General features: G+C 43.3%; 1 pseudogene; it reads left to right on the top strand.

The window, feature by feature from the left end:
• The first annotated feature begins 1,407 nt into the window (after positions 1–1,407).
• Positions 1,408–2,618, top strand: LOC148685837 (claudin-34-like; annotated as a pseudogene).
• The last annotated feature ends 7,016 nt before the right edge of the window (positions 2,619–9,634 follow it).

Here is a 9,634-nt window from a genome sequence, read left to right as displayed (position 1 = left end):
GGGAACCGCCAGAATGCCCTCGGTGCTGGACCTCAGTGTCCGGGCAGAATGATGGAGGTGGAGCCTCAGATGCAGAGGATCAGGAGGATCAAAACCTCAATAGAGAATGGGACAAATATAGATTATATTTGCGTGACCAGGCGGCGACAGCCCCAGCTACTAGGGATCATAAGGAAGGAATATAGTCACCACTTCAAGCTCCCCTCCCCCTCACCACATATAGGGAAGGAAAGACTAAAGGATTCCACCCAAGGCCATAACCGTCAAAGTTGTGACAAATTGCTACAGGGAAGACAAAACCTACAAAGGGAGACTAGAGAGGGTGAATTTCCAGAGCCGACTGTCTGGCTACTGTCGGCTCCACCCCCTATTTATAAATGTTGCTGGTCCCACCTCCCAGCAAGAAACTTGATTCCTGAGGCTGGGCGTGAACCTCCAAATATTAACACTGAGAGGCAAGCCAGCCCCTGTTTGCCAGTAAGCCCCCTGGGAATTGTAGCACCACACATGATCCCGCAAAGGGCACCCACAATGTAAAGTGTGAGTGCTCACTAAAAGAACTCTGTAAACTCTTGAATTCTTTGGCAGGCTTTGAGTAACTCTTGCAATGTTATAAAGACTTTGGATATTTTGGAGGACTGTAATTTGGATGAACTATAATATGCAGTTGATTAAGATATTTAAAGGACCCACGGAGGGGAGGAGGGAAGTCCTAAGATTGGGAAGAATCTTGTTTTATTTCAAAATTTAATTGTGTGATTTATTTTGTAAAACCAATAAAAAATATTTCAGTAAAGATCACCTCACCGTGAATTTAGAGAGTGGTCTTGAGCAAGAAATTATTTCACAGTATCAGACGTCTCCAGACTTCTGCCAGACTGTAAAATGGAGATAATTAGTGCTTTTTTTTCCTGGGGGGGGGGTTACGCAGGGGTACGCATGCCCCTAAACATTTTGTGAATCTTTGTACTTTTGTCCATTTACTGTATTTATTTTTCCCAATTTGAGCTATAAAATGGTGGTTTTCTTGAGTCAAAATGAGAGTACCCCTAAACATTTTTGGGGAAAAGAAGTACTGGAGATAATACTTGCCTGTTCCCACAGAGCTCTTATAAAGCTTTTCATTTTTAGAAAAGGGATGTTGGACTAGATCAGGCATCCCCAAACTTTGGCCCCTCAGATGTTTTGGACTACAATTCCCATCATCCCTGACCACTGGTCCTGTTAGCTAGGGATCATGGGAGTTGTAGGCCAAAACATCTGGAGGGCCGCAGTTTCGGGATGCCTGGACTAGATGGATCCTTAGTCTGATCCACCAGCACTACTGTAATTCAAACCCAATGAAAACAACTAAATATTTGTTTATTTTTTGTCTATTTGTTTATTTCAAATCTTGCTCGCTCATTCCTTTGGAACTGGCAGCCTGGAGTGTTTATTTCCACATTTTGTACCCAATCTTTGCATAAGCTTACATCTAACAAAAAAAGCGTCTTTTAAAAGTGCCAGAATCATACTGGTATTCGAAAGCATTCGAAAGCAGTTGCCAAATGTTCCAAACGACCAGTACCCTGGAGTTATGATTTGTGTTTTTTCTTTCTATCGGTCGAATAAAGCATATTGAATTGAAGATTTGTGTTGCTGCATTCTAACTGCCTCAGAACTCCAAGGAGCAGTTGCCACAGTGGCCAGCTTCAGTCTTCTCAGGTCTTCTCAGGTCTTCTCTGAGGTCAGACAAACAAAGAGAAAGCCTTGGGAAAAGCCCTTGCGTACCAGAGACTGGTTGAAGAACCAATTTCATCATGCCTTCTATCACAAGCCTTCCGAGTACCAAAGCTAAAGTTCCACCCCAGGAGCACTATGGCTCCTTCCCAGTATGGCTGTTGTGCAGGGTATCCTGTTTTCAACTGGGTGCCTTTGCCTTGGCTCTTATCGGCTGCGTTATGAGCATCAGTTCCACAGCCAGTGTTGAATGGAGAGTGTGGCAGGTAGAGAACATCATGGGCAGCAACAAACCTGGCATTGTAGGGATTGGGACCTAGGGCGCCTGTTCCATGTGTAGAATTACAGTGAAGAAAATCAACATGATATGCATACCGTTAAACGATGAGGAATCCCTACCCTCTGAAATAATCTTTGCCCAGGACTTGATGGCATTAGCAAGCATTGCTAATGCCGCGGCCGTTTTTTGTATGGCCTTTGCGCTCTATAACATCTTCAAGCCTGGAAAACACGATGATTTCATCTTTACCTTCTTTTCCATTGGAGCTATTATGGACTTGGCAGCAGGAACATGCGTACTTATTTCTGTTCCGTGGAATCTGTACTCTATCCTCGCAAACGAAGGAATGGAACTTCCCGAGGTTTTGGGAGTGCCTCTCATTCCAAAAGAACAACGTGCTGGGATTTCTATCTATATTGGGTCCGTTGCTGCAGCTTCACAGCTCTTAAGTGGAACGCTGGTCCTTGGAGAAAAATACTTCTGGAAAATCAGTCAAAAAGACACTTCCAGGGGGAAATTTGTAACCGATTCGGAAAATGTTACAGAAAATGAAAACCCAAAGCTGAGGGTGAAGTGCAGGCAGTATTACTCTAATGTACTGTGAAACTTGAATGTGAAGATCAACCCACGATTCTGTGGAGATATCAAAGGCATATGCAAACAGAAACCCATTAAGAATGAGGCTAAGGAATGGTTCCAGTCCTGGAACTGGCTTTTTTAAAGATGGTAGCATGGAACATTTTGTATATTTGATATCAAATTAGTTGGTTATATCTTTTCTTATGCATTTTCTGTTTCATTTCTTGTTTTTAACCAAATGCTTCTGTATCCCACCCTAGGACGGTTACAACATTTAGCAGGCATAGGCAAACTTGGCCCTCCAGATGTTTTGGGACTACAACTCCCATCATCCCTGACCGCTGGTCCTGTTAGCTAGGGATGATGGGAGTTGTAGTCCCAAAACATCTGGAGGGCCAAGTTTGCCTATGCCTGACATATAGGGTGAACTACAGATAGGGAAAATAAATGAAAAGTATCAAACTGTTCTATCTAGATATTGATTTTATGCTATATCTCTTTTAGCAGTAAAAAGAATGCTATCTCATTGCAAAAAAAGAGGGGGGCCTCAGATGATGATCGCAGGGTCCGGGTTGGTTCATATGGAGAGATGCAGTCTTTGAGGTATGCGCTCTTGAGCACATTCACAAAAATATGTATGGTCCAGTCTTATTAGCTGGCATGTATGCTACTTGTCTGCTGCTACATGCCAGCCAATAACAGGACTATTTACGTATATTCCATAAGCTTACTATAGTCTGAGATGTAACAGAGTTTGGAACAGACTCACAACAAAAGAAGTACATTAGGAGCAAACTCTGCCTGCCTACCTAATTATTATTTGGCCTTTTGCCACCCTACCTATGGATGTGATGTCTTCAGATCTTGGACGCTGAGCAAGCATTTATGGAAGATCACATCTTGCTGGCCGCTTCTCTTGAGATTAGTCACCATTTGGATGGGATGACTCCAAGGAAAGCAGAGGTGCCGGAGGATATGGTATTGGTGAGTCACTAAATGCCAATTTGCTCTTGCTTGAGTCATGGCTGGGCCTCTGCTGTGACATCTTTGAGAAAGATGCTCTGCTCCCAAGAGTGTTTTTGCCCCCCCCCCCCATTTCGGCTGATTCATAGTACTGCAGTCCTTGCCAAGGTCCACCTAATCACTCTTTGCAGCCGTCCTTGATTAAAGAGCATTGGGGTCAAAATGCTGAACCATACATATTTGCTACACATCACTTTGCAGCTAAACTCGTAAGCAGGCTCAATTCATACATGTGCTCCAATATGCCGTCTTCCAGATGGCAGAGGAACTAGAACAGGGCTTCTGAGGATCTCAAAGGATGTGCAGATTTATATGAGTGAGCAGGTCCCTGGCCATATAAGGCTTTCGATGCCTGAAACATCACATTGAATCGAACTGGGGAACAAACTGGTAACTGGCCAGTGTAGGGAATGATGCACTGGTGTTATATGTTCCAGTCTGCCTGCTTCAGTTAACACCCTGGCTGCTGTGTTCCGGACCAACTGCCGTTTTCAAACAGTCTTCCAAGGCAGGCTATACTGCAGTGTTCTTATTTGAAAGTGACCAGACCTGGCTCCTTGAGAGAAGGGTAGAGTTGGCACAGCAGCTGAAAACGGCAATAGGCACTCCTGGCCATTCTAAATGTAGGAGTCACCCCCAAACTGAAATGGACTTTTGTGGGGTTGGGTGTTGTAGCAGTTTCTTATCAGTTTCTTAAAGCGATAGGCTATCATTTTTGAGGCCCTTAGGGTCCCCCCACAGTGTTAACCCAGGCATCCCCAAACTGTGGCCCTCAAGATGTTTTGGCCTACGACTCCCATGGTCCCTAGCTAACAGGACCAGTGATCAGGGATGATGGGAATTGTATCCAAAACATCTGGAGGGCCGAAGTTTGGGGATGCCTGGTGTAACCCCATTCAAAACAGGTTACATATTTGAAGGTTTCCTAAACACCAGCCACCAGCACCTTTCCCCTTCCTCAATTAAGCTTTTGTTTGTTCACCCTCGTCCTCATCCAATCCTATACTGACATCAGTATTTCAGGAATGAGGAACACAAAAGACATCTGTGTGTCAATCACATACTGATGACATGCCCCAGCCCATAGACCGATATCTGGGCAAGTCTTCTGATCCCCCTCGGTTCCCTCCCAGTGAGCGGTGCTCTTCAAGACTTGTGAGAGAAGCGAGCAAGCAACCAATCCTTTCTTCCCTCTGTCTCTGTATTTGTCCTCTTTGCCGCGGAGGCTGCAAATGCCTATTTTTAGATGATATCTAAACATTTCACATGTAATAGTTATTGCAAAGCAGCTGTGAGTACATTTTCATGAAAACACCTGAAGGCCAAGCCAGATACTGTTTTCCTCTCCCCAAGGGAGGATTTTAAATCTTATTCAGTTAATTTGAAACAACACTTGAATAGTTTGCTCAGCCTTGCACAGTAAAAGCACTGATTTACGACCACAGCGACTTTAATGATAGCTTTATTATATTACATTATTTATTGCTGGGGATTCAAACAAATGAATACTAAATACAAAACCAATAATAGACCTTCCCCGCTCTCTTTTAAAAGTGGTTTCATTCCTTCTTCCTTCAGTGTTCTTCACCAAAGTGAATCTATGACACCACATTGGCTCTTACTGATGTTGTACAGTGTTGTGCTAGTTTCTTCTAGACAGGAATTCCTTTAATGATGCTTTCACATGTCCTGCATCAGTTTTGTGGCTAACTTTTCTGGCAAGTGTGCCATAGGGCAAATTCCACATTGTGTTGAATTATGTAGCTCCTTTTGCCAGGTTTTTCCTGTAATACACTGAATACGGGGGAAAACAGACCAGAGTATAGGTGGCGTTCTATGGCACAGCCTAATCCAGTCCTCAGGACTCATAGCTACTTTCTCGGTGCTCTACAGTCTTTTGTTGTTCATGCCACTTTTTGAAACCATGACGCAGGCTGCCCATATCCTATGGTTATAACTCAGAGCAACACAGTTCCAGATTGCAGTCTGATGTTTGGAACAGGGCAACTTGGGGCAGATCCACACCAAACATTTGAAACACACTCAAAGCACATGACTTACCTCAAAGAATCACGGGAACTGTAACTTCCCCCTCAGAGAACTACAGTTTCCAGCACCATTAACAGTTGTCAGAATTCCCTGTGAGAATTCATTTTCTCTAAAAGCGTATGATGTGGATTTGCCCTTTGTCATCAATACACAAAAGGAGCATATATCCTCTGCTTCTATTCTCCCGCACCCTGTGCTCTAGTTTTGTACAGAAATCAGTCATTTGGACCTACATATGAATGTCCCTTGTCCCAAACCTTGCTTCTTAACCATTATTTCACTTCTGAATGTGTTTTGTCTATTGGGTATTCGGTCTGTGCACTACGGAAGCTCAGTCAAGCAGTTAAACCCACCACAGGAAACAGCTATTTAGCACAGTTATCTTCACCAACGCACACTCTTTATACACATATTATTTATAGGTGTTACAAGAAATCTTCACTCTCTGAACCCAGAGAGGGTTCTTTGCCACAAAATCCTTGCTGTGCCAAAATCCACAAGTCACGTTCTGAGTTCAGTTGCTTGTGAAGTCCAGCAAGCCTTTACAAAGTCTTCAGTCTTCCACAGTTCCAATTCTCCACACCACTCCAAACTCTCTGCGCTATCCCACACTGAATGCTGTAACCTGAGATCCTTATCTACCCAGCATTACATGCCATTGCTGCCCAGAAACACTGATGCTTGCAGCTCCATTGAAAATGAGTCATCTCTGTTGACTCATGGAGAATTAACAATCCCCCCCCCAACTTTCCTTAACTTTGCTTTGTAGGGATCAAACTACTGTAGATTGTTACCACTAGTCTGTACTGCAGACATCTGTGGATGGCTGCCATGTGCTTCCACAAGCTCAGACTAATCAATAGTATAAGTTCTTTGCATGAAGAACAGTCCTATGCAGTGATATCCCTGCTTTTCACAAGATTACAATATACTCCCTGCTTTTCACAAGAATACAAGTTTGGACTGCATGTCTGAAACTATATTTTGTATTTTGCACCCAAGAGCAATCTACCTGTGTTCTCCTTGTTGCTGCATGGAACTATGCACAAATCAGACCTTTGAATTTAGTAAGTAAAGCTTTAAAACTTAATTAACAGTGTGTATACTCTTTTCATTGGTAGAGGGGTAGAAAGAGGGGGCAAGCTCACCCTGAACTGCTATTTCCAGTTTTGCAAGTTCTTGACTGAAGCTGCTGAATTACAGTGGTGCATTTGTGCCATTTGCATTTAAAGCGGGTAGGCAACCAAAGGCCCATGGGCCACAAGCGGCCCACGGGGGTTGTTTAACCAGCCCACGAGCTGTCCCTGAACTGAGCCGCCCGCTTGGCGAGTCCCCGTGTGCTGCACTAAACTTGCGCAGCGCAGCATGGGGACTTGCTTCCGCAGCGCTGAAAATTGCGTCTGCGCAGACACAGACACCATAAATCACATCTGCGCAGATGCCAGAAATCGCGGGTGTGGACGCTCATGCACGCACGCGATCCAGCCCACAGAGGGATCTCTGCTGGAGTGAACCAGCCCAGGCCAGGCCAGGCCAGGCAAACCTTGCCGACCCCTGATTTAAAGCCACTTCCCTTCTCCTTCTCCCTGCATTTCCCCTGGACTTGAGCACTGGAAATAAATTCAAGATTTGCTCATGGAAGGGTATACAAAATGGTCAGAAAATTATTTCATATTGATTTTTATATGAAATTGAATTATTGTTGAGTTAAGAGGGATTCAGGTAAAGTTAGCTATGTTTTTCATACAGCTGGTTGTTCCTGCAGTCCCTCCTCTGTATTTACTGGAAGCCTGTTTCAAGATTACATTTAGTGACTAGACACCATAGCCTGAATTCTGAATAAGGAGAAATTGGACACCGCACAGGTACCCACTGATAGGCTAGGTTGAGTGGTGAGAAAAGAAATGGAGTCATCCAATTTGAATAATCCAATTTAAATCCCAGGGTGCTGCACAAATCATTACACATTATTTAGAAAGCAAAACAAACTGATGGAGAGATGATGGCTAACAAAGCAGAAATTAATCCAAAATAATATATGTGAGTGCTGGGGAAATGTCAGTCAAATGGAAGCTCAAGACAATTTTGATTAAAACCAGGAGAAAGAAATGAGTTAACTGTGCTCCGTGTTGATAATAAGCAACATTAGAAGGCATATTGTAGTCAGTGACAGTTATACATGAGAAGAATGACACTGATACAGAAATAATTGGAGAAATTAGTTGCCTGACATCCATGAGAAAGCATTGCTTCCAATAATGTTAAATATGCAATCAATCAACTGGAGCACGGACATTATCGTGGGAAGGATGAAAAAGAACACTCTTAAGTGATAAGTTCTTACTAATGACCTATAGAAACTATAGGCTATTGAAGCCGTTTGTATTCTATGGCTTAATGTGGACAAGAAAAATACCAGCAAGAGCTCCCCCTAGCAAACAATTACAACAACAATGTTCAATAAAATCTACTATCCTCAAAGGAATGACATTGCGGTGACCCACAGATATATTACAAATACTGATTCAGGCGCAGTAAACCATGGGCGCTTGGAAAGAAACAACAAAACACAGTGCATTGCACAGGAACCTCTTCTAGGGAGTTAACATTAAGAAATGCTCACATTATTATAAAGGATCTACAAACAGCAGTTCTCTTGCCCAACAGCTGCACATTCTACCACTTAGAAGGTGTCTGGGCAGCTGGCCCATTTAATAAAGACTTTGGTCAAGAAGGATCCTAAATGTATATATTGATGGGCTTGATTTCCCTGCTAAGTATGTTTCTGAAAGGTGATAATCACAGCCCTCAACAATTAGCAAGTCAGTTGATCATTGAATACTCAATATATAAATTAGGGGCCTTCCAGGAATTTGTGTTAGTACTCATCAAAACAATCCTCATCAGCTTCCAGTGATGAGAGTACCATTTAATTGCAGGCAAGGGCCAGCAGGTTTGTTTGAAATGCACTGGATTGTGGCCAACTGACAATGTGTATAAGCTGTGTTGTAAAATGCCTGCACTGGTTGCCAGTTCATGTCTGGGCTCAAGCCAAAGTATTCACATTAGTGCTTAAAGTCCTGAAGGACTTAGGCTCCAAATATCTGAAAGACTGCCTCTATCCTCTATTGAGCCTTTGGGGCATTAAATTCCACAAGGTAGTTCCATGACCTCAGAGGTTCTGGCAGCTTGGGAGAGGGCCTTCTCCGTGGCAGCCCCTAAGGTTGTTTAATAAAATGACACCATATTTAGCAAGAAGGTTTCTGTAGTGGATTTGGTGCGTAGCATTTGTCCTTCCAACTATTTTCTTTTCTTCCAGCACCTCATGTAAGGAAGAAACATACAGACTGCTAAAGGTTGTTTTACATCTTGGCATTGTTTTATGCTTTGATTTTTTTTAAGGAACTGCCAGTAGGATTTTGATGCTGGTGCCCCATAGATGGCTTTGAATGTCTCTCAGCTTTCATGACTTCATGTTTTGCAAAAGGGATAGAAATATTTTTATTCTTTGCCTTAGCAGCTGCGAGGGCTTTTAGTGCAGTGCTCTGGGTAATTGTGTGTGTCTGAAATATTTATATGTTAGCCCATTGATCTCCGACAGCCCGTTTTGTAGTGCCTTTCATCATGTGACTGTTGGCTATGAGGAACACCTGCTGAGCTTTGCAGTGCCAAAGTTTGCACTGGCATATAAAAGGGTTCCTTCCTATACTAATATGTCAATATTAGCTACTGAACAGCTAGAACAATTTCTGTTCAGAGAAATTGCTAGTTCTGCTCTGTGTTTGGCAAAGTGCTAAAAAATAAATAGAAAATCATGTGGGGAAGTTAAATGGATGGGACTGGTGCAATCGAGCGGTGGGGGAAGGGGCTAAGGCAGGCTTCCTCAACCTCGGCCCTCCGGATGTTTTTGGCCTACAACTCCCATGATCCCTAGCTCGCAGGACCAGTGGTTAGGGATGATGGGACTTGTAGTCTCAAAACAGC

The sequence above is a fragment of the Zootoca vivipara genome, chromosome 4 (assembly GCF_965207765.1).
Source record: "Zootoca vivipara chromosome 4, rZooViv2.hap1.1, whole genome shotgun sequence".
Lineage (NCBI taxonomy): Eukaryota > Metazoa > Chordata > Lepidosauria > Squamata > Lacertidae > Zootoca > Zootoca vivipara.
The sequence above is the reverse complement of the archived record's forward strand: the minus strand, read 5'-3'. Positions and strand labels throughout refer to the sequence as shown.